The following is a 25,993-nucleotide window of genomic DNA, read 5'->3' as shown; positions in this document are numbered from 1 at the left end:
TTCTTTTTGCACTAGGTGTGTTTCTTGTATACAACATATTGTTAGATTTTGCTTCTTATTCCATTTTGCCACTCTATTTCTCTTGATTGGTGAGTTGAGGCTGTTGACATTGCTGGATATAACTGATATGTACTAACTTATTATTGACATGTTATTGGCCTTTTGTTGACTCTTTTTACTTTTTCACCTTCTCCTTTTAATTTCTTGCCTTGCCTATTTGATTTGCTCTGTTGGGCCTCATGGTGTTGTTGCCTTCATTGTCTTTTTCTAGGATCTTGTTTAGAATTACTTGTAGTGCTGGTTTGGTATTCATGTAGTTTCTCAGGTGTTCTTTGTTGTGGAAGTGTCTTATTTCCCCATCCATTTTGACAGAGAGTTTTGCAGGATACATCAGTCTAAGTTGGAGGTTATTCTCTTTTAGTACTTGAAATATCTCATTCCAGGCTCTCCTTTCCCCAAGGGTTTGTGTTGAAAAGTCTGCTTTGATTCTGATGGTCTTTCCTTTATATGTGATTTGTTTCTTTTCTCTTACTGCTTGTAGTATTTTGTTCTTCTGTTGGGTTTCTGGGATCTTGATTATTATATGTCTTGGTGTATATTTTTTTGATTGTAGCTAGTTGGGGTCCTATATGCCTCATTTATCTGAATGTCAAATTCTTCCCCTTTGTTTGGGAAATTTTCTGTTAATTCTGTGAACAGCTTTTTTAAGGCATTTGTATTTTCTCCTGCTACTTCATGGATTCCTATCAGTCTTATGTTATTCTTCTTTGCATCATCTAGGAGTTGTTGGATCAATTTCTCATGATCCCTTACTGTTTTTAAGAGACCTCTGGACTGCACTCTTACCTTCCATATCTGAGAGTCTATCTTCGCATTCTTTTATTCTGTTGCAAATACTTTCAATGGAGTTTTTAATCTCCTGGATATCTGTTTGAATCTGTTTTATGGATTCCATTTCTTTCCTATGTTGGGAGTTTATTTTTTCCATTTCTTTCTTAAGCTGGGCCTTCATGGCTTCTATCGTAAGTCCCCCCACACACACTCTCAGACCTCCTGATTGTGCCAGTCTTTGGACCCACTCTGCAAAGGCAGAGGTGGTCATCAAGGGTATTTTTCTGAGTTCCCAACTTTGAACATCTTTAAAGAAAGGGCTTGGGAAACCTGTAATAAAACATGGAGTTCAACCATTCAGAAGGTTGGGGAACTCAATCTGGGCCTTGCAGCCCGAGGTCAGTCAGCATCATGGGGTTCAGCCATCAGCTAACTGAGACCAGGAAACTTGCATCCTCTCTTGGTCTGAGCCATTAAATGGCAAATACACTATATTGAAATTTTGTTCACTGCAGACATGTTCTGGATGGCTTCTTGATTTCAATTTAATTCAAATGATTTAAGGGTGATAGACTAGTGACTACCTCAGCTGGTCAGTGTCCAAGTTGTGCTTGATCTTAATGTGTTGCTGATTGTATCAGTTGGGATAAAGCATTGCGGTTGATTTGATGAGCTGTTTCTCTGATGTTATGAAGATGAGAATGTCTGTGGGTCATTAGAGACACAGAAGCTAAGGCGCAACCTTATCAGGAAGATTTGGGTGATAACCCAGAGATTAAACCAAGGACAGTCCAACAACAAAAATAAAAATGAGAAAACACTTAAGCAAGACACAAGGACCGACTTTCAGTTCACCAATGGCAAACAGTAGGGCAAATGAGGATGAAAAGGCTGATAGTGAACCACCAGGACACCCTGAACTCAAAGCACAGGAAGTAACAAAACAGATCAATCAGGCTCTAGAAAAATTCAAAACAGAAATAATTTCCCAGATAAACATAGAGATAGTGAGCAAAATGGAAGTCACGATTCGAGACTCTAGAGCAGAAACTGACAAAAAAATAGATGAGTTCAATTGTTTTTTTCACTGCTTCTTGGACAGTTCCTTTTGGGTCTACTGTTGACACATGACACAAAATACATTCCAACCAGATATTATGTTCCTACTTTGCTGCTCATACCTCAGTCAATGGCACATTATTCCACTATAAACCAAGGAAGAGCTCTAGTTTTTCTTTAAAAGAAACCCATATTTCATATTTTACAACCAGTTACACAGTTAAATGACATTTCCTGACCAGTAGAATTCTACACAATTCATACACACAAGCCAAATGACATCTGGATGAAAACCTTCCACAATTTTAAAATTAGAATTAATAATCCTTTCTCTCTTACCTACGTGTCCCTAATAGAGAACTAATCTCATGATCCAACATTTGCTGTTAGGTAACTGCTTCTTGATGTAGTATTTACATATTCAAGCTACTTAAAGGCTGCATGGTGTAAAACAGCTGCTTTCACTTGCTCATGATTTAGCGGGTCAGGAATTTAGGAAGTGTAGCTAAAAGAGCCAAAAACCAAGACCAGACTGGAACCACAACAAGACTTTATTTTAGGGACAGTCTGCCAGGCTGTCTCTGAGCAAAGGCGAGAGAGAGAGAGCTGCATGGCCTGGACAGGGAGAGCACTTATAGGGGCTGGGGTGGGGTTGAGGGATGTGGTGTCTAGGGATTGGAAGAACCTGTGACATTACTAGTTGCTGGGAGGTAGCAAGTATCAGGTCACTCCTTTGGTAGGAAAAGGGGCCTGTTGGGAAGAAGAAGGTTGTCTTTTGGTGGGAGAAGCTATATTTTAAGTGATATTAAGCAGGGTATTATGGGAAGGAGAAGGCTGCTATTTTATGTAGCAGCCATCTTAAGGTGAGGGAATTCTAACAGGAAGGATGAACAGGCAGTGTTCATTCGGTACCCAGGTGACTGCAATGGGACATCAGGTGGGGCAGGGGTAATGTGACATCACCAATGGCTGAGGGTCCAAGGTGGCTTCCAACAGCTGGCACTGGCTGCTGGGCTGAGAGCAGCTGGAGCTGGTAACCAGACTGTGTGTGTGGTGACCCTCCAGCACGGTGATGTAAGCTGAGTTTCTCACATGAGAGCTAGATTCCCCGGAGCCAGTGAGCAGGTGGAAACCCTGTGGTTTGTTCTTAGGGGGCCTCAGAAGCCTCAGAAGTGGCATGGCGCCCATGGCACTGAATTGTTCACAGTTGACTTGCACAGTTCAAAGCCACACCAATGGTGCTATCGTTCCCAGCACAGCATGTTCTTTCTGCTTTTCTACCGTGTGCCTGTGTTTCTGCTTCATCTCACTGAGATAATTCTCCATTCATCTCTTTATGTCAAAGTCTTTTCTGTCTTCCAAGGTCTGTTTTAGCATCATGTGCTTCAAACCTGCACTGATGTCTCCATTCAGCTACTGAGGCTCCTGGTGCCTTTGTAGCTCAGCTTGAAGAGCAGCCGTTCAAGAGCCAAGTTTCCCATTTAAGATTCCCGGGAAAGTTACTTGATCTTTTCAGATGAAGAGTAGAATTAATAGCAGAACTCAGTTATCTCCTGGGTTGTTATGAAAACTGAATGACAAGACAGTAGGGAATGCTGCTGAATAGTACCAAGTAGAGAGTGTTACTGATTGTCTGACATAGACCAAGCATTTTATTTGTACCTATTTTGTCACTGTCATAATCTTCCTTTGTGATAATAATTCATGGTCTTATTTTTTTATCTTCTGCATTTTTAGTTCCATACCTTAACTGCAAAATATCCCCAGAGAGAACTGTACAAACTGTATCCTGAATACCAAATCAGGGGCTCTCTGCTTCTGTGAGGCTCAGAAGGAATAAACACATGGAGGAACTTGAAATTTTTTCTTTATTAACCCTTCCTTCTCATGACTTCTCTTCTAGAAATTAAAAAAGAAAAATCTGGGAAGACTTCTTCCATTATGAAGGATAAAGGTAACAAAATCAATAACATACTACTGAAAACTTATTACTATGTCTATGTAGTACATTGCTGGTGTCTCCTTTGTAGGCAAGTGAACCAAAACTGCATAGGTTACACTCATATTTTCAAAAAACAATTATTTATCTTTCCCCAAAATATTTTCCTCCTGCTTACTGTAACCTTAAAAATACTCCTATGACAACTAGAAATAGAGTGGAAATGCTCCTAAGACAGTCAGTACAAGCCTGTAAGCAGAAGGCTTTTTTGCCATTAGCACACTTAGAATCACAGATTACTTTTGCATTCTGGGGACTTTCTCCAAAGAGGAAATGATGAATTTACAACCTTTGAATGGCTTCTAAAAGTCATCTCTAGTCCTACCCAATCAACAGCAACATGGATGTTACATTGCCACCATTTTCAAAAATTCGACATGCTATGTCCAAATCTTTCCTTGAAGGACATGACATTTTAAATTTGAATTTTGGTTACCAGCTAATAATATATTAGGGGTATAATAAGATGTCTTGATATGTATTCACAATGTGAAGTGGTTAAATCAGGCAAGTTTAAAAATCTATACCACAATTTTTTGTGGTGAAAACATTTAAAAATCTACTGGCTTTGCAACTTCACAGCATACAATGTATTGATATTTATTAGTCAGTGTTCTGTAAAGTAGATCACTACCACTGGGTTCTGTTGTCTAACTGAAACTCTGGGCCCTTTGATGAGCACTACCTTTTTTTCCTGTGTAATTGTAGTCTTCTAGCTTACTCTGTGAGTGAGATGCATTCTAGGTCATTGATAGAGCGACAATTTACAAATGCCACTGAGGTAGCTTTTCGTCGCTACTCCAAGAGAAAAGCCCTGGAGTGGTGGAGCTCTTTCTTTTTCTTCTTTTCCCACTGCATGAAAGGTTATTGTTGTCTACAAGGTGCATATGGAACTCTCATGTTGTGGAGGAAGCAAAAAATAAGTTTATGTTCTACTTCATAGTAGGCTGCTGGGGAACAGTACTGGTGTTCGAGGTGCTGCTCACATGTCCAGGGTCACAGAATGGTTAAAACCACATTGCACTGAAACTGATAGAGTGCAGCTTTATTGGAATTACTTTGGCTATATATGCATATTCCAGTTTTGGGAAGTTCATGATGAAATGGGCTTTAAATGAAATCAATTCTCAAATTTTATTTTAGTTTTAATCCTAGATTTTTACTTGAATCTAAAGATGAAAACTCCAAATTTACATGATGTGTGCAGTATTTTTCACTGGTTGGTTGCTTGTTTTTTGAAGAGAAAACAAAAATTGAAAGAAATATGCTGTGTTAGTGCTGATTAAATAATTCTATGAGACTTCTAGAAGCTGATGTCTTGTATTTTCTAAAATTACAAAGAAAAAAGTTCCTATCTGTTCGAATGCTCATCATCTTAAATGAACAACTACATTATAACTTGTTCAACAATTCATCTGTACTCAGAATGAAAAAGAACAAAGTAAAGCTTACTGCAGTTTATACCATTGCTGCTTTGTGTCTGGTGATGCAAGTCATTTTTGAAGAGGAAAAAGCATAGTCTCTTTCCTCCCTATATCCAGCTTACTAGTAGCTGGCTGACTCCATCATGTACACGTTCTCAAATCTCTTTGTTATGGCTTCAAACAAATGTTCAATGTTTCTTTCCAGAGATTATTAAAGTGAAAGAAGTGAAGGTCCCAGATTCCCTAAAGGAAAAAGGTAAGGTAAAATGAAACGTGAAACCGCATTGATCTACCTTTTGCATATTTAGTGCTTTGCTGCAAGGCAGTACATCATTTCTGTTCTCAAGCTTTCAGAACTATGGTTTTCATGTGGTCTTATGCTTTTAAACAAAGGCAAAGGGACTCATTTCCCATCATCAAACTCTGTATTGCTCAATAAAACAGCAAAGAGAAGCCGTGCACAAATACTGAAAAAAAAATCCTTAAAAATTATGTGCTGTTCTGATTCCACAGTAATCTGGGGGGAGGGGTTAAAGGAAATATATTTTATAAATATTCAAAGGAGAATCCAACAGATACTGAGTCCAAACATTTAAGGTGGAGTGCTTCAAGTTTCTCCATGAAGTCTTGTTCTTGTGGAGGTCAGCTATAACAGAATCCCAAAAAAATATTATAGCTAGAAGGAACTTAGAGGTAAAAGGCCCTATCCTGTGATTTTATAGATAAATAAAACTTGATTAGTCTAGTGCCTGTAAAAAGTTATTAGTGTGTGGAGCAGAGCCAGTATTAAAATTACAGTCTCCTAAATAAAGTACTCTTTTATCTGATGTGCCACAGTGTACTTCTGCATTTCCCTTGGCAATAAAGTTGGAGGCAGGTGGATTCTGATCCATCACATTATTTTCCCTAAAATACAAATAAACATGCTAACTTTGGTGTAATACATTTAGTTTCTAACTAACCCATGTGCATTGCATAGGCCTGGCACACGTGCTTAAGGTTATCTAATGTTCTTGGTGTCAAAGGGAATTTTATAAAGTTTTCATTGTGACTATATTAGTAAGTCGTGAAAACTGGGGGACCATGTCTCACTCCCCCTATTGTGAATGGTAGGGTTAGAGCTTGCTTGCTTCTATACTTATCATGCAAAGAAGATCTGGCAAACTGTTCAGTAATGTAAGAGGACTTCACAGTAAAAGTGTCAAGTTGCAGCCATTTCCTGCCCTTCACTGAAAAGAGAACGACTCCTGGTGAATTAGGATAAGCATATGCTGGAGTTGGGAAAGACATGAAGAAAATCTGGAAGGGAGACTTGACGAAAAAAATCAGTCAGAAAAATGAAGGCTGCATGCAGATCCTCATTAGGAAGTGTGGCAGTGTATAAACACCATGCCCATAAGTCAGTTTTCTAATTTTGCAATTAATATTAAATGAGACAAAATTGTTATTTAATGAAACATCAGAGCACAACATGATTTTTTCTGTCTACATTGTACTTAATGTTTTCTAAAGTACTTAATGCCATTTAGCTCCAAACACATTAAGTCCTTTTTCCTTCATTTGATAAATGTATTATCACACCCAAAACTTAAATTTTAAAATCCTCCCCCATGATTGTAGTTACTTTGGTGCTATGCACAATTTTGTTGTCATGGCAGTATGATAGAATATTTAGGTTATTTTTCCCTGCAAGAGGATTCATATATGCTACTCACACACTTATGTTGTATTTATTTTGCTTATCCTAAGATAAAAATATCAAAACTGAAGGATAGACAGGAATAATTTACATTTCTGCATTTTGTTCACTTATTCATTTCTGTTTTTGATGACTGGAAATCCCTGACCGAGAGCCACCACTCTTTTCCTCTGTGCTTCCAGAAGTTGTCTTTCTATAGTCACACAGCAGAAAGCCAGTCTGTGCCAGCCTGTTCCTGGTGACAGATAGCAGTGGGGCAACATGTCATTCAGAAGAAGAGTTTTTATGTTAAATACTCATTTGCTAACTCTACATTTGTACTTCATTGTACCACTCTGGCAAAGGTTTACATAAAAATCAATTAAATGCTATCATTAGAATTGTTCAGCTTCATTCCATCATTATTTTAGAAATTAGACTTATGACTTACTGTCAGGATACATATTTAATTGATCATTATTATTTTCCCACTTAAAGTGACAATGATCCTTCTGCCCAGTGAGTTCTAAAATGTTAATGGTGTTTTGAAATTTAGTGTGTTGAATTTTATTTATTTTCCTGTCCCCAAAGCTAGCCAGAATTCTAGAATGGGAATGACAATACTCAGATATTTTATCAATAAAGTGTCATCGGGATAATCAAAGTGACTTTCATTTCCCCTCTGAGAGGTGTTCCCCTAGATTTTAATTCCTTAAAGGGGATCACTTTATATCACACCATGAGTCACATTTCTAATAAATATATACCAACAAGAATCAGTTTTTAAAAAAATATTTAGGTTAATGTTTTCTTACTCCTTTCAGTAGACAAAGTTCCTTAAAAGACTTGGCTGAATTTCTACTAAAGGAAAATTGAACATAATACTGCATGACAATATCATGAACTTCAACACTACATTAATCTACTGTGTATTAATCTTATGATATTTAAATACTATACCATATTTTTCTTTAAATAAATATAGAGGTATATTCTAACTTATGTTCTTAAATCTAACTAGGCACTAAAATTGCCTAATGTGTAAAATAAAAATATTAATCATGAACCACATGCAGAGACTGTGACATGGTGACTGTATGATAGAATTATGGAATCTGCCTTTTTCAAAATCTCATTTTCAAAGAAAATGGAAATAGATACACAAACTTTGAGACTTCTTCTCCTTCTCGGCCCTTAAAATTAAAGATAAATTGTCAACGGATAAGTTTTAAAAGGTGCATCCATGTGCAATAAAGAAGCAAATGTATAATTGGATGAATAGCAACATAGAAAGCAGTGTGGGAGCCAAAATGGAACCCTGTGGGTGCCGCCCTCTGAGCTGCTGACCGGAAGTCGTTCCCCACACGGTTCAGGGATCACGTCCCTGGCAGGAAACCACAGCTCTAAGCACGTCAGATGGCAAGGAACCAAGTTTACAAGTGGAAACATCACACGCCATCCACTAAAAAAGCAAAACACAGTGGCAGCCAGCGTTTCTCTAGGGCTATGGTTTATAGAAAGTTGTAGACTTGGGAATATATGGAAAGTGCTCACTCTCTCCCAAGGCCTGGGACTTCCGGCAGAGCGGCTTGTTCAGGCATGTCCCTGCTCCACTGTGGGCCATCCCGCAGTCTGGGGTTGTCAGAGTGACCATAGGATGTGGCACCAGAGTGAGGCTGGGCCTGGCTGGGTTGGGGCCATTTCGGGCAGGCTCTGCCGCCTGTGCCTGCATAGCCAGTCACTCAGAAGAGGGAGGCACCTGGGCCCCTGGGGCAGGGTGGACAGGGTGGGCAGTCCCGTTCCCAACCCACTGAGAAGTCTTAGCTTCTGACACAGCTAAATGCCAAGACACATTTCTGGATGATGGTAAACGCCCACAGCATGGAATTGTGCAGAGTAAGATGGTAATAAGTGCACTTTGTGGAAAGGGTGACAGGCAACAGATACAAGCAATGAACAAGAAAAACATCTACACTAAACAAAACATCCCCAAACCCAGTTGCCTGAATGTGCTTCACACGACCAGATAGATGCATTTGTTTAATGTGACACATCCAGGCTTATTAACAAATAACTTTGTAAAAGTAACATTTAGGCCAGGAATTGCATAGAAAAATTCACAAATTCCCAGTATTAGTAAGATATTGTTTTAACACATCTATGCTATAATGTGATAAGCAGACAAGCATCTGTGGGAATTATTTGAAGGATTAATGAAATGTAAAAGCCTTTAACAAATTGTCACAAAGGGAAAGAAAGAGACACAACAGACAGAGAAGAGAGAGGAGAGAAAAAAGCGAGAGACAGGGAAGAGTGATTGCAGATAAAAAGTAGAAAGCGATGAAGCACACAAGATAAAACAGAAATTATGAAATCATAGCTGAAATAGTAGCAAAATGTATGTAATTATGATTAAAATGTAGATGATTAGGCAATCTCTAAAAGTGTTTAACTGGTCAAATTTTGCTAAACACATAGAAAATTTGAATGAGCCAGAAGTCATTACTCTCAGAATGATACTAAATGCCTTTCGGACAGCAATTATCACATTGAGCAAATGGCTTTAGGTAAGGAAAGAAGCAAGACACTGGCTGAAGCTGTGGTAGGAGGGTAGCACAGTTGTGATGTCGAGGAAGACTTGCACCTGACAGAGATACACACATAACGGAGACTTCTTCAATGCTATGGCAACAGGGGGAAGGTTGTTATGTCAGAGGAGCCAGGCTGAATCAGCTCCACTGACCAGAAAGGGGATTTTTAGCCCTAGTTGTGACAGTGGTGAAAGAGTAACACAGGAATAAGTAAGTCTTGGGCCACCTGAGCTTGCTAACTGACCTTTGTCACAGTCAGGCCCCACCCTCCCTCACAGAGCCGGAGATAAAGGCCTCACATCTCAATAATCTCGTGTTGAAAGGGTGGCTTTCGGGTCTCCAGGTGTGCATTTATGAATTGCAAAAATAGAGCAGATTTATACACTGCAAAGGGATGGGAAGAGAATTTGCAATTACAACTTTGCTAAAGTATGTTCTCTAGGAAAGGGAGGTCAGAGGTTGTAGTCAGGAAGAAACAGGGCTAAAATCTAGTCAGGCTATCATACAAAATATTAAATGAAATAGCAGTGTAAGCTCATTGTAAGACATTGTGACTCCTTTAATCATAGTGAAGCATGGATCGCAAAACAATCTGTTATTAATTACAGTCGGTGAAATAGAAGCCACTTTCACAAATGTAAAAAAAAAGTCAGTAGAATCCAGCATTCATTAGTCACACATTCCCAGCACACCCCGTAAGGGACTTTTAAAGTTTTGAACAGTTTTATCACCATGAAAATTTTCATAGAAGTCAAGAAGACACTAAAAATGTCATTCCTGTTTCTGCATTGCTCCAGATATGGTACCAACAGGGAAAAGCTCCAAGAATTGAAAGAAGAGGGACAAAGGTGTTTTGTTTGCAAATATATAAGCATTTCCATCAAAATTCAAGTTTATCTTCAAACAAATTATTGGCATGAATGAAAGATTAGTACATTTCTGGGTACAATATCCATCTCTAAAATTAATACTATTTGTACACATCAGCAATAATGAATTTGAATATACATTAATTAAATGAATCCTATTCACAACACAAACAAAATCTGTATATTGCAAAGAATACCTTTAACTAAATATTTATATTTTCATATAGAAAAATTCATGAAACATTTAGAAATTCATTTAAAATCCTCTGAATAAATATTTTCTTTTCAGATCCAGCATATATTATTTCCCCTTCAAATAATAGATAAATTCTAACAAAATATAAAAGTATTTTAAAGAACATGATACATTTTCTAAAATTCACTTTGAAATGAGAAAGATAAGTATACTGGGGACAGCACTCTGGACCATGCACTTTGGTTGACAAGGCAGACAGAGGAACCACAGAGCTAAATCCCTGGCCCAGGAAAATATTTTTGAAAACACGTAAGGTGGGAACTTGCTTAAGCAAATATAGCTGTTTACTCTCAAATTAGTTTAATTGAAACTACATGTAATTAGCACACGTATAGGAAAGTAATCTTAGAAAATACAGTGGTGATCTCAGAAACGAATTCCTGCACATAGGAAATATAGTCTATGACAAGGGAAATATATGGAAATTTATTTTTCTCCCCACATAGGAAAAATGTTAAATCCTATTCTCATATTTGCACAGAAAAGAATTTAAAATATTTTCAAAATGATGTAAAAACAGTTCAAACATTCATGAAAATAGAAAAGAACACATACACACATAACTTTTGGCTTGAAGTGAATTCCTTAGTTTACTAAGAGAACAAATCCAAAATGGAAATTAGCCATAAACTGGCAAAATATATTACCATGTATATAACTAACAAAAGAGAGCCAGGTAACATTTTAAATTGCTCTATATTTTATTTTAAAATAGAGCACACTCTTCAAATGTCCAACTTGTTGATTTACATTTATTTCAGAAATACTAAATTGAAAGCTAACAAATTTTAATCCCTGGGAAGCATGAGCAATAATTTATAAAAAGTTAATCCATCATCTAGACTGACTAGTGTAATTCATTCCCGTGACACAGTACAAGAGTTAAGAGACAAACAACAGCTGGAATCTGTCGAAATTACGTGAAAGTTTTTGTGTGCCTGGACACATTCACGTAAACCCGTACTCATATTAGGACTTTGTGTAAACTTGGAAGGAAGGGTTATTGTACTTAGAACTCAGTATCATGGGCCGGACAGTATATTAAAGTAGGGCCCCAAATTACCTCAGTGTAGTAGAAGCTGGGCTCCACACAAAAGAGTTGGGACCCTGAGAGGAGACGCCACGGTGGGTGCCTGCAGAAGGCAAGACAGGGGTGGAAGGGCGTAATCCTCCTCCTCAATACCCCGAGTGTGAGGCACTTTTAGGTCAGTTACCAAGGTAGACTTGGAAGGTGGCTGCTTGGGTGCGAAATCCAAACAAGAGCTCTGGACTGAAGGATCCGCTTGGCTGCTCCGTCACCCCCAGAGGCGTCTGAAGCAGGGGCCTGTACGGCCACCTTCCTGGTGGACCGAGCCCGGTCGGGACAGCGGGGTTCTGAGAGAAGTTAGTGAAGACGGAGTTGAAACTGACCCCGAGGAGCCAGGCACGTTCTTCTGGGGGGCTGCAGCCAGCTGGACGGACGAGCCCCCGTCTGCAGCTGTTTGTAGGAGTCGGTGGGTGCTGCCTGCGTGTTTCCCTGAAGAGGTCCGGGTGGTGATGCTGGAGGCGACGCTTTCGTACAGAGCTGTTCAGACGCGACACACGCGGAAAAATCGCCATGATGGCCTGCGGAGGGAATAGAGGCTGTGTAGTCTGCTTTCACGAGACAGAAGAAGACAGCTGGTCTTGGATGTTTGTCCCACGGAGCACCCTTTAGAGCACATTAACAGCACACGGACAGGGCTGATCTCGTCCGGTGTCCTTGTCCTGCTACAAAGACAGCTATTCCAGTGTTTGGTGGCCAGTGCGTAGCATAAGAAAGACTAAACCTTCTTCCAAAAATTTCTAGCTATCGTGTTACCTAATTCTCTGATTCTGTTTACAGGGTTTGATTTTGTCTTTTATAACTGATAATTCTAAGAAAGTCTAATCTGTAAACTTCAACATTCTGAATTTTAAAAAAATTATCTTAATATGCAGTTCACATACAGTATTCTTATACATGATCTGTCATTACTATAAGACATATTAAAATTTTCCATAATATTTTAAATATTTAGTCTAGAATATTTTAATTAATATGAATGTCAGCATTTTAATTTTGTCTTCAATTCTGGATTCATTTTGTGTATTTTTCTGGCTTTATGATTTAATTCTGTTTTGAAGTACTTTAAGGAGAAAATATTATGACTGTTGTGTGAATAGTAAAAAAATTAATGCACAAATATTGAATTATCCAAGATTTCTATGCAGAACAGCTATATAGTATTGGATTTACAAGGCTCTGCAAAAAAAATTTCTTCTTTTCAGCATTGGAATATATTAGCAAAACTTATTTTAACACATAGTCAAGATTTCGTTTTTATAATAATTTTGTTTGCTAAGAGTGGAGGTAAATTACAAATATATATATATACATATATATATATATATATATATATGTATGTATGTATATATATATTTTTGTACCGGGGGATTGAACTCAGGTCCTTGCGCTTGCAAGGCAGGCCAGCAAACCGCTGAGCTAAATCCCCAGCCCTACAAATAATTTTTTGACTTAAAAAGACCAATCGAGATTCTAAAGCATACAATGTCAGTAATGCCTGCCTTTATAAGTCTATGATTACTCATTTTTTAAGAATTACTAAAGTGAAACTTACACCAGCAGCAGAATAACTTCCCTGTTAAGCAACAACTGCAGCCTAACAGTCTTCTTTAGTTCATCATCTCAAAAATCCACTCTGATACAGTGCAAAGGGGTTACATGCTGGTAAGAAAAGTGATTAATTTGCAGTTATCTACAAATATTAGCTTTACAAAATCAATTTATGCAAGTACTTGGATTATCCAAAGAGTTAAAGTGTGTGTGTGTGTGTGTGTGTGTGTGTGTGTGTGCGTGAGAGAGGGAGTTTAAGGCCAGAGCATCCCTTCCTTGGCATACTTTGTACTAAACCCTCATTAAAAGGGATAAAAGGAGTGAGGGAGCCTCCATTGCCCTGAGAGCCTGCTTTTCTCACCACCCTGTCTTAGTCACCTTCTGGTCACTGAGACGCAAAACCTAAAATTTAAAGGAGGAGAGGATTTCTTGGCTCATAGTTTCAGAAGTCGTGGTTCATGGCTGCTGGGCTCAAGCACAGAAACGGCCTGCAGCAGAGCACAGGGTGCAGCAGTGGGGTCTGCATCTTCTGGGTCGCACCTAGGATGGACTCCAGCCAGGGCCTGGGCACAGCAAGTCCATGATGAACTCGGCTGTGGACTAACCCACTGGTGGCTACAGCACCCCGGGACCCAGTGAACATCCGAGCACAGGAGCATCCGGAGGATACCCCAAATCTGAGCCATCACATTCTCAATATTTGTCTCCTTGAAGGAAAAAAATAAATATCAAAACAATCCTTTTCATTCTTCCTGTCTACTTACAAATGCTTGAGTATTCATTTTTCCAATAAGATCATCAATTATTTTTACATAGTCCAACCAGCTATGGGATAGTAGGTAATGAGACTTAAGACCATTCATGAGAGTAACTGCTCTCCTCATTTCAGTTTAGAAGGTCACGCTGGTACCCAGAGAAAAAGTACCCAGAGTTATGAGTGACTTCACTAGAAAAAAATCAAAGAATATCTCCTGTGACCCTTGGTGAGCGACTGTCACAACTTTCTGAGCTGACAATGACTTGAAGCCAAGGATTTATTGGTTGAAATAGATGCAGTGAGTTATCTTTCCATCTTCCAGTGACATCTCGGGGACCTGCCCTACCCTTCTTTGTGTGACCCAGAGGGCCCGCAGCCACCCTTGACTATATCTCACTGATTTAAGGGCAAACATTAACATTGGGCAGCGTCCAGGGAGGAAAGAATAAGGAGTCTCCGAACAAGTGGGCATAAAACAGGAACAGATTCAGGCAGAGTAGCACAGGCACAAGCACGGCACACTGTGGTTAGCACATGCAGAAGACAAAGGCTACAGAGATGCAGTGAGAGCAGACCAAGGCGGGGACAATGTATGCATTTATTCTGTGCTAAAGAGATGAGGCCCTCAGGCCTATTTTGTGTGTTGAGCATCTGCACAGCAATATGTTTTTTGTATTATTATTATTTTAGCATCAAACTCCTAGGGAATCTTGCCAAGGAAGGACTTCAGAATCAGGGTTTAGGGGCAAAGCCTTGAATGGCATGTAAGTGATGCAGTGTGCACTGCAGCCGTTTTCAGGCTCAGGGCTGTGCCTGTGGGAGTGAATGAAGCACTTTTTTCTCTCACTGACCTAATGGGGACATGGGTGTAATGCAGCGGGACAGAGTCAGAGCAGAGAGTAAGCGTAGACAGGCTTTGTGGGTGCATACAGAGAAAGCACCATGCTCAGGAACTCGATGCGCCAGCTAACTATAAGCTAATGGATTCTTACCTATGAGGGATAGTGTTAAGGGCACGAGACGACGTAAATAGCAAAGTGTGAGGATGGTCAGTGTTGAATGTGTGGCGGTTCTATTCTAATGTGCTTTTCTACCCAGGTGTAGGCTTTACTGGACAGGACAGGGATTCCACCATGTGTTGTGACTTAAAAAACTGAAAGGAAGGGTTAATATTTAATATTCTTGTCATTTTACAGTAACATTTTAATTGTTACATATCAAAAATTTTGAGCGTTGGTAGAATATTTGGGAATATTCTGGGCTCTGATATTGCAAAGATGAACAGAATAAAACCTGTATCCTCTACATATTGAAGATATACTCCTAAGTGAAATAAATAAGACACACGTGTATAAATACCGAATAGTTTCCCTGGTGTGAATAATCTGCAACAATGCATAAGATCCTAATAAGATTACTGACATTTAGAAATGGGAAGAAAGGAGCTAAAGGTCTAGGGAAGGTGGGATGGGTAGGGGAAGAGTAAAAAGGGAAAAGAAAAAAATGTGAGAGAATGAAAAGATGGAAATAAAGTGTTTGTAGATGGGGAGGGGAGGAGGGGGTGAAGGGAGGGCAGAGGTAAGGGGAAAAAATGAGAATCAAGACTTGTCATGTAGAGGTACAAGATCGCAACAATGAATGTAACTGTACTGTAACCCTAAAATGTACCAATAAACTCAATTAAAGCTGAAAAAAAAAAACTAGGGTTGTTTCTCTTTGTGGACAGGCCTGTGTTGTAATACTTTGGATCACAATGGGAGATTATCTTAGCACATCCAGAGATGGAAACCTGCTCTCTCTCTCTCTCTCTCTCTCTCTCTCTAATAAAATCCTGCATCCTCAAAATCACAAGAGCAATAAAACAGAGATCTGACAAGAGAGAAAGTGACTCCAGCGTCAACTAAGACATATCCAACTTCCCATCCGATCATCAGATATCTGTTTTCAGACATTCATCCAAGAATGATCAAGAAATACATCATTCTAAACTCATCTGAGATAATTGTAGTCATTCTCATTTCACGATATAAGGAAATTACAATTTAAATAAGTTCAGGCTCTTGGTTGTATCTAAAATGCAAATTAGTCTTATTAGCTGCTGGTTGTTTTTCTTGATAATATAAGCTACATAACCTAAGTCACATGATGTAGAATGTGGTTTGCTGTACAGTTTTTAAGTATAAAATGCTTAGATTTAATTCCACATAGAGTGACAGTAGTTATAGTGGTGTTTTTCTTGCCTTCTTAAAGTCTTTAAATTAGAAAAAAAAATCAACATTGAAGTAGCAGTTTTGATACTTATTGGGAAGTATTAAGCCTCAACGTTATCTTCTGTAAAAAGGGCTCATTAATATGCCACCCTCATTGGAGTGGTATGGGAGAATTACACACATCACCTCACTCTTCAGCAGACACATTGTAAGTGTTCTCTTGGAGTAGAGAAAATTAATCAGTTTACAAGGCTTATGAAGTGGACCTGACACTAGAGTTGGAACTCTAATAAACCAAAGAATATATAACCCTATAGGAATGAGATACACACAGTGCCTATCACACTCTAAACTTAGTGATGGCCATGTGGCAAGTGCAAAATGTCGCTGGTTAAAAATTAATAATGACTATATTTTATTACACACGAAAGTCTCCTATATGCTGAAGAAGCAAATTCTAGGCAGTCACGTAAACAAAAGAAAGCAGAAAAACAGTGACAGATTCTCAACTTCCTTACAAAGTTCTTAAGATAGAGGCCTTCTGAAAGGACTGCCGGTTCCTGGGATTTACTTGTTGAATATATCTGTTTCCTTTGCTTCATGAAGCTGGTGCAGAGAGCTGGGCTGGTGTCTCCGCGGCCTCTGTCCCCGACCTGGGTGCTGAAGTTCTAGTCTTCTGCTTTTCTTGAGAACATGGGGCTGTGACTTGGAACACTGTGTTGTTAGGCTGCCCGCCCAGGCCCTCAGCAATCTCAGCTCCGTAGTGAAACCTACAGCCTGGGGAGAGGAAGGACCTCCATCTCGAAGCCTCGGCCCCAGGACCTTCTGACTCCAGGTTTCTGAGATGGAAATGTGGAAGGCGGCACACGGGGCCCCAGCGTGAAAGATTCCGGAGGGAAAGTTTACACAAACTAGATTTTGCATTATTATACAATATGGAACAGTGGTTGAAAAAAATCAATCATTCAGGACACAGAGAAAAACCGAAGTTCCCTTTGCTCTTTCTGCTCTCCACATCCTAGTTGCCGGCTTTTAACGGTTGTGTCTTAGTTTCCTGGAGCTTCTCAGCACAAACCGAGTAAATGTATAAAAATGTATATGTTGTTGTTAGTTTTCTTATGTATGACTTGAAGCAAGTCCTAGGTCAGCACTGCTTCCTCACGTAACTCAGAAATAAAAGATTTAACCATCAATAGAAATGCCAGCTACTGCCGGGGACTTAGCTCAGTGGTTCCACTGCCTGCTTCGAAATGCCAGCTACCCAAGAAAGACCCTGAGCTCTTAGGGACCAAGTCGCCTGATGAAAGAGCTGCTCTCCTTAGAAGTCTGTTGACACCTTCTTCCAGGCCACTTGTATTTTGCACATTCAAGGACAAAGTCCTAATTCTATAATGAAAGTTGATGCGGTTTAAAGTTGTGAGCATAATTTTTAAAAGAGCTTTGTTCTTTGCACTTATAATGCTCACTATCATACACCATTTCACCTATTTTAGCGATGGCAGAATGGAGACTCAAACTTTGAAAGTGCTCAAGGGCACAAAACTGAGTAAGGAAGCTTGATTTTAATGGAAAAGGACATAACACAAACCTCACTTCCACACACCAAAGGAATTTGTAACTTACCTCGACATTATATTGAGAGTGTTGTTCACACGATTCTAAGCATCCATTACAGGGATACGCGAGGCTGACACATAAACGCTTCATACGGGGTGTTCCTAAGAGTGCTGATTCCATGTACAGGTTGAGCCCGGTCACACTGCAGTTCATAGCATATTGTCTATGGCTTTATTTGTTTTCCACAAATATTTCCTGACCAACAGTAAAGCTAAGAATATCCCATGTCCAGGTTTTAATGGCAGTGTGACTGATGAGGATGAGGGCCGTGTGCAGAGGAGAAAGGAAGGAAGCCTCTTTCAAATGCACAACTCAAGCTGGGTTTGGTGGGGACATTCTATAATCCCAGCACGCTGGGATGCTGAGGCAGGAACATTGCAAGTCTGAGACCAGCCAGGTCATCTCATTTAAAGGGCAAAATGCCAGTGAAACCCATCCTACAAAGACAGAAGGATGGACTTAAACCAGCAGGAACTTGTGTCTGACAGAGTAATATGATTCAATCAGACACATTTCCGAAATGGAAACTAAGGAGGAGAGGAGGGTGGTTCTTTCTGGGCCTCGGCATATGCCCTCTGGTAGGGGAACAGGCTGGGAGGAAAGAGCCCCATGCCCACCTCTGGGCAGGTTTTTACAGTGGACTCAACTTCCACAAGGCCAACTGCCACATCAACAAACAGGGACAGAAGTAGCACTCCACAGAATAATGAACTTACAAAAACTCACAGTGGACCAGGACTTGGTCTGTAATGAGTACTTCGGAACATTAATTCTCATTACTACAATTTTGATAATTTGCAGAAAAGGTCAAAGTACACTGTTGGCATTAGCATTATTCAGTAAAGAAGAAATAATTAGGAAGAAAAGGAATCTTCCTTTTCAACAAAGCAAAAATCTCATCCACATTCACCATCAAAGAAATACTTGTTTATTGCAGATGGAGGAATTATATGACTTAGCTTTATCCTAAATTGGCCTAGAAAAATCATATAGCAGCAGGAAACCCAGTAATAGAAAGAAATGCTAAATTAATGGAGGTGATATTTGCTGTATTTGGAAACAGAAAAACAGAACACTCAATTGAAGAAAAGCTTCTAAAATAAAATGTCAATCTAAAGGCTACGTGAACTTGAATATTTATCTCTAATTTTAGAAGCATGAAGTAATTTTTTTTTCTTTTTATTGAGTTTATTGGCACATTCTAGGTACACGGTACAGTTACATTCATTACTGGGATCTTGTATCTTTACATGACAGGTCTTGGCTCTCATTTTTTCCCCTTGTTCCTGCCCTCCCTTCACCACCTCCCCTCCTCCCCATTTACAAAGACTTTATTTCCATTTTTCACTTTCTCATATTTTTTTCTCTTCCTTTATTCCCTTTCCCCTACCCTTCCCACTTTCCCTACACCTCTAGCACTTTTCTTCCTATTTCACATTGTTAATTATTAGGATCTTGTGTACTATTATAATTTTTCATGCCAGAGAAACTATTTGGTATTTACACATGTGACTTATTTATTTCACTTAAGAGTATAGCTTCAAAATGTATCCACTTTCCTATGAATGACTCCAATTTCTCATTCTTTATGGCTGAGTACTATTTTTTACAGAAAAACCACATATGAAGTAAATAAATTTGTGCTGGGGCTACAAATACACAGGGTGGAGCCTTTGGTCCTTCTATGGCTGCCATCTCTTTGCTCGCTCACTCATTTAGTAATTATTACTGATCTCGTGCCTTGCTGTAGATATGTGGCCAGGCATTGGTTTTTGAGGAGTAAAACAGATATACTATTTGCTTTAAAATCTAAATAGGGAACACAGGCAATAAGCGGAAACTATATAAAAATTATATTTTATATAATGTTAAGACATATAAAACTTGACATCAGTTTTGTCTTACCCAGTTATGTGAATCTGTCAATTCAGAGGGAGGACTATATGCCGAAATGTTCCAAGCACCACCTAGCACTAATACCTCTTTACTAGGTGTGCATTTTGGTACCTAAGGAAGCAGGAGTGAGTGACTGTGCTATTCTCAATTACATAAAATTTCTCAGCTAAGCTGATGTTTCTTTTTATATGGTAACTGCAGAAATGAGAGCTACTAGACTCAAACTTGACTCGAACCGGCTACTGCGCTTGAGGTGAAGTCCCGCCCACTAACTGTTGCAATTATGAGCACGGGCTTCCTGCTGCTCCCAAGGGAGATGACGGCAATGTATCAGAATACTTTGCTAGTGACAGAAAGACCCTCTTCCACGAAGGGAGAGCTCAAAGCATAGGCAAAGTTAGTCAAAAGCAGTATGATTTGGAAACTTGAATAACTATTACAGTAGGGAGGGCGTAATGTACATATTAATTGCGTAGTTTAAAAATAGGTATTTGTAAAAATGTTTTGCAACTCAATATTAAGTTACAATGTCAAATTTCTAGACAAAATTCATTATTCTATGACAATAAGAGAACAAGACACATTATCCCTATGTGTTTTATATCAGGGAAATTTATTTTCTAAAATTTAGTAATAGAAGCACCAAGAAAGCAATGATTATATCATTTTGAAATTATTCAGTTAACCACCAGGTGGAGCTCTGTGAATTGAATTTACAGGAGTAAAAAATAGAAAATGTATAAATTTATTAAATAAGGAAAACTAATTGATTAAATAAGGTACTTTTTTCTGAACAATTTTTGTTAATTTTTTATTTCCAATACTTAGAGGACTCTTGTGGATCATAAGTGACTGTTTTTTAATTAAAGACAAGATGTCAAATTACTTGATTACTATAAAACATTTTAGCAAATTGGATTCAAAAACCAAAGTAATTTTGTAAAGTTACTTGGCAATTTATCAAAAATGCATGTGTTGATAGACTTGCCTTCTTCTAATTGAAATAAAAAATATACAAGAAAAACTACTAAAATCCTCCCGTTCACCAATTTAGTACTGACTATATTTTAAATGGTTGTTTTTTCCTTTTGTTGTATGTGTGTATGTGTATGTTTTCTTTTTCCAGCACCTGAAACCAAAAAAGATGAAAAGCTCCCCAAAGCAGGTGAGCCCACTTGGTGACGCTGACATTTGGATCAATGCTGTCTTTGTCCGAACAAAGCTATAGTCATACGACTGGGGTAGGCGGACTTCAGGCACTCAAAATAGTCAAAGACACCAAGCCCCTCTCCCTGTGTATGTGCAGGCTATATGTGACGAGATGTGATACGTGCTGAGATTAACACAGATCCTGTGCTTTCTGACAGAATATTTGGGTTAAACTTACCAACCTGCTGAAACTGTTGCCACTTGCTTCTTTTTATGTATCTAGTGGACAATTATATGTTGCTTATAAAATACTACAGGGGCAATTTGACTTTGAGAGTCTGCAGTTAAAGCAGGACATGTGTCTGCAATATATGGTCAGTTGAGCCTTATATTCTAACATTCACCCACTTTTGACTTTTTTCAATTCGCAAAAGCACTGGTGTCCTCTAATGCAGTCCGATAGCTCCAATCCTTTCCTTTCTCATTAGTTAAATATGCAGATATCTTTTGGAGAGATAATTCATTCTCTTACTGGTGATAAGCTGGGAAAATGGAATATCTTTAAAATAGGCTTTTTCAAAGCAGACTTTGCAAGAGAAGAAGTCGAGAGATGAGCTGAGTATACAGGGTTGATGCCAGCTGAAGAAACTGCTTCGGATAGGACAGTGCAGAAGAAGGAGATGACACAATGAATTACACCCTGTAGGGCTGACTCAATCCTGTTTTATACCTATGTACAAGAATTGTACATCTTTATCTATGCACGAGAAGGCTGTATCCATATATCTCTGTATAAAGTAAAAGTGATAGTGCGTAAATACGGACATTCGATTTGGGTTTGTAAACTGTCATTTTTCATTTGCATAAATTTTAACCTATAATCAATCATTATAAATAATTCACCTTTCTTTGTAGTTATCTAATATTGATATAAATGATTACTATCACTTTTCTTAAAAGTACTGCCAACATGAAAATGAATGAAGCCATCTTTTAAGTGAAAAACAACCATTTTAAGTGACTTTATATAATTTGAAAACGTATAGATTCTCTGGCAGGTCAGTGGAAAAATTGGCCATTTTAAACGATTTGAAAAAAATGCATACTTGAGTACTTAATGCATTACTTATACCAAAAGTTATCACTGAAATTTACACATATCTGCAGGAAAGGAGAGACTGTATAAAATTGCGGTGCTGTTCACGTTTCCTGTGGGTTTCAGTGAAACCTTACTAATCAGATAGAAGACACTTTGTTGCCTCTTTCTGTAAGCACAACGTGACATTTTGTGCTTCATTTCACTATTGGTGTATAGATGAAAAGGTAATGTATGGGCTATATATTACCTATTATTAGTTTATATTAAACATGCAAGCATGTTTTTATATGGTTTATTTTTGACTTCTTATAAGGAAAGAAAATTAGCATTAATGTCGTTTTTATAAAACTTAATAAGCCATTTACTGAAAACATACATTATGCTGAAATCACTGCCATATGTGCAAAGTTGTGCTCGATAGCACAAACTTACAACAGATGATCAGACACTGCTCTGCTCCAAGGGGTGTGACTGGGCACACGGACATGAATTACTAAAGACGGCCGGCGGGCACTGGATTCGGGAAGCAGGCTTTGGGATGAGGAAAGGGGCTGTCCCTATCTTTCTTGCAAACAGTGAAAGCTTCACAGCAATGACGAGTTTGAACCAAATATTAGGGATGTACGAGAGAAACTGAGGTAGGAAATGGTTATTGCCTGGTGCAATCAGTGTTGAGGCTAAACCAGTGAGACCTGGATTCAACTCTCTTTCCCTCTGACTGGGTTTGTCAGCCTCGTGTCTCTGCCCTCTGGTGGCCTTGTCCTCTCGCGAAGGCCGTCACACCCGTCTGGCACCGCTGCTGGAAGAAGCCCAGTGACGCTCGCCCCAGCCTTGTCACATGGCACCTCTGGTCAGGAGTGAGGGCTGCAGCCTTAGTGGAGTTGGCCAGGAGAGGCTCGAGCGCCGAGGAGGACCCAGAATGAGGGAATATGCCAGAAGTGCGGATGCGGGGGCAGCCCACGAGACAGGGCCCTGAAATCTGAGGCCCGGGCTTAGGAAGCCAAGGTGAAGCTTAGCTCCTCAAGAGGTCAGAGAGAAGAAAGGGCTTTGTTAGTCTAGCGATGGTACGTAGAGTGAACCCCTGCTGAAGGAACCCGGAAACATCGGGGATTTGGATCAAAATCCTACTTGGTACGTAGAGTGAACCCCTGCTGAAGGAACCCGGAAACATCGGGGATTTGGATCAAAATCCTTCTATAATAACCTAGACATTAATACAGTCCATGCGGAACAGCAGAGAGGTGCTGTAGAGGGAAGCGATGACTTTGGGACATTTATATTAAATCAGCTTCATTTACTTTCAACATTATGTCTAGTCATAATGAATGTTCATTTTGACATGATTTTTAAAGTTTTTAAACATTACTCAACCTTGAAATCTATTGAAAAACGCCGGTGACATTTTGTAGTACATACCTTCGGGCGTCTGGATGCACATGCTTTCAACACACAGTCATTCCCCGGACTGTGCTGAAACCGCTTGTCAACTGCCGGGCTGGCCGGCAGGACGAGAGCAGACACCAGCGACACTGGCTATATATATTATATAACTTCAAGGTCTTAAGCAGGAGAGTCGGAGGAAGTGATCAAATTCAGAACTTAGAAACGCGAGACAATGCTGGGGCCACCACCCGGAGACAGTCTGCAGACCCTCGGGACAGGAGTGGCGGTTCTGAGCCTCCAGCCGTAACAGTGAGCACAGGAGGTTGGAGAGTAGACCAAGGAGAGAAAGAACTCTTCTGGAAGAGGGGACGTGGAGAAGAGCAGGGAACCAAGGACAGCTTTTGGGTTAGTAGCAGAACTGGTGGAGCGAAGGACAGGGCCTTCCTGGGAGGTTGAAGCCACCGTGGAGCTCCAGGGTCTCTCGGAGAGCGGAGGAGGGGCCATGACTGAGAAAAAGCCGTTACAGCTGGTAAGCGAAACTGTTCTCTGACCTCTGGGGAACATTTTTATCCACATACTGGAGCAGGAACCAGTTTGTAAGAGCCAAGACAGGGATTTATCCGTGATAGGGGAAGGCGGAGCAGGGGGTCCGCAGCTTGTTGCTGAAGTGTGGCAAAGCGTGAATTTCAGGGCTGCGAAACAATGAAACGTTGTTGTTACTCTCACGTTTGTGATAAAGAGGAAAATTCCAGGAAGAGAAAAACCATGAAATCCAGAGGGGAAAGTATTCATTCGGAAAGAACTGTCTCAGACATAAGAAGGGTTAGGGTGCACAAGAGAAGTGGAGGGAATTACTTTAATTAACAAGAAGAAAAATTTCCCCTGAGCTCTGAAGGACAGCTGAAAGGACAGATGAAATTAGAGCTGAGTGTGTACAAGGGTGTGACTGCTTGGTGGGTTTTCTCCTAAAATGCATGTGACGGGGACCAATAATATGGTTGTTGCAAAACCCAGGAGATAACTTTCCTCTAGCTTGATATAATGACCCCTAGAAAATATTAGACAATGCTTACTGCCTCTTATTTTTTAGGACAAATCTTTTCTTTGACAAAACTAATGCATTTAATCCATAACTGTTAAAAATAAAACATCAAAATGTTAATGCAGATTAAAATACTGTTCCCGCATTTGGATAAATATGTTTAACAAAAATTAACACTAGAGGGCTGGGGATTTAGCTCAGCGATTCAGTGGCCTGCTCGCAAGTGCAAGGACCCAAGCTCGATCTCCGGTACCAAAAAAAAAAAAAAAAATTAACACTAGAATTTGTATTTCCTTCATAAAAATGATGGCAAACAGATCATGCAATGTATTAGGTAGTTGGAAAAAATTAAGTGTTGCTTTCAGGGAAAAAATAGACATTAATTATAAATAGTAATAGCATTGCAAACAAAAACCTTACTTTTTCTAATCCACATATGAGATTATGCATTGGTAGTTTTTTGAGATGGGCTTACTTCACTTAGTACAATCCCATCCACATTTATCCATATTTCTACCTAGGAAATGGGAGAATGTGGTCAAAAGATAGAAAAGCTCCATTATGTGATGGGAGTAAGTTCTGGGACGAGATGTACAAACGGAGAGTGTAGCGATTGTCACAGTTTCAGGGTCTGGGTCCCTCCAAAGTAAATTGTTGAAAACCCCGTCCTTATTTGATGGTAGTAGGAGACAGGGTCTTTTAAAGGCTATTTCTTGCCCTTACAAAGGAGGCTCTTGAGATGAACACTGTCTGAGAAGGGGCCTTAAAAACATCTAGCCCTTTCTGCCACATGTAAACAGCAAGCAGGCTCCGTTCATGAACCAGAAACCCATCACCAGACACACAGGCTACCAACCCATCAGCACACTGATCTGGGGCTTCTCAGGCTCTAAGACGGACCAGTACATCTCTGTTGTTTATAAATCAGCCAGTCTATGGTGTTTGGTTACAGCAGCCAAAACAGATGAAGACATTGACTGTTACCAATAACAAATCAGGGCAGTAGCCTGTGGTCCTGAGTGTGGAGATTTCATTGGTTTTTGTCATTCCATTCCTGGCACAGAGCGAGAGCCTTGTAAATGTCTGTGAATGAACAAAGGATGTAAGTTAGGTCATATAGTAAAATGGACTTGAAAGTCTCTTCCTTAATTTCCTAAATTGAGAAATTCACTTCCTAGAGATTATTATAAATGTTAAAGTATTCCTTCTAAAATATCTATTGTGAGTTCAAGCACAAAATGAATATTAAAATGTTAGTCGTGGATTATACTAATAAGTGTGTGAGGCAAAAACTCTAGAATAAGAATTTTGAAGATCTTACAAACTCTGACAAGTAGAAATCATTGGCCATTTAATTTACAAAATAAAAGCAGTTTTTATTTTCTATGACTCTAGTGCTATATTTGAGAAATCTCTTTTTGAATAAATTTATCATCTAGAGATAAGAAAAAGAAATGTTTCTTAGGCAAATCAATTCCAGGTATAAATTTTCTTAGCT

The 25,993-nt window shown here is 39.3% G+C and overlaps 1 long non-coding RNA gene across 1 annotated transcript; it reads left to right on the top strand.

The window, feature by feature from the left end:
* The first annotated feature begins 3,791 nt into the window (after positions 1 to 3,791).
* On the top strand, positions 3,792 to 21,109 carry LOC117286000. Its single transcript, XR_004517109.1, has 3 exons — positions 3,792 to 3,844; positions 5,519 to 5,569; positions 20,949 to 21,109. It is a non-coding gene; the product is annotated as an uncharacterized LOC117286000 (long non-coding RNA).
* Positions 21,110 to 25,993: the final 4,884 nt, after the last annotated feature.

Source organism: Fukomys damarensis, unplaced genomic scaffold (genome assembly GCF_012274545.1).
Source record: "Fukomys damarensis isolate Sample0158 unplaced genomic scaffold, DMR_v1.0_HiC HiC_scaffold_14, whole genome shotgun sequence".
In the NCBI taxonomy this organism is placed as follows: domain Eukaryota; kingdom Metazoa; phylum Chordata; class Mammalia; order Rodentia; family Bathyergidae; genus Fukomys; species Fukomys damarensis.
Note: the sequence above shows the minus strand (reverse complement) of the source record. Positions and strands in the feature narration are given on the sequence as shown.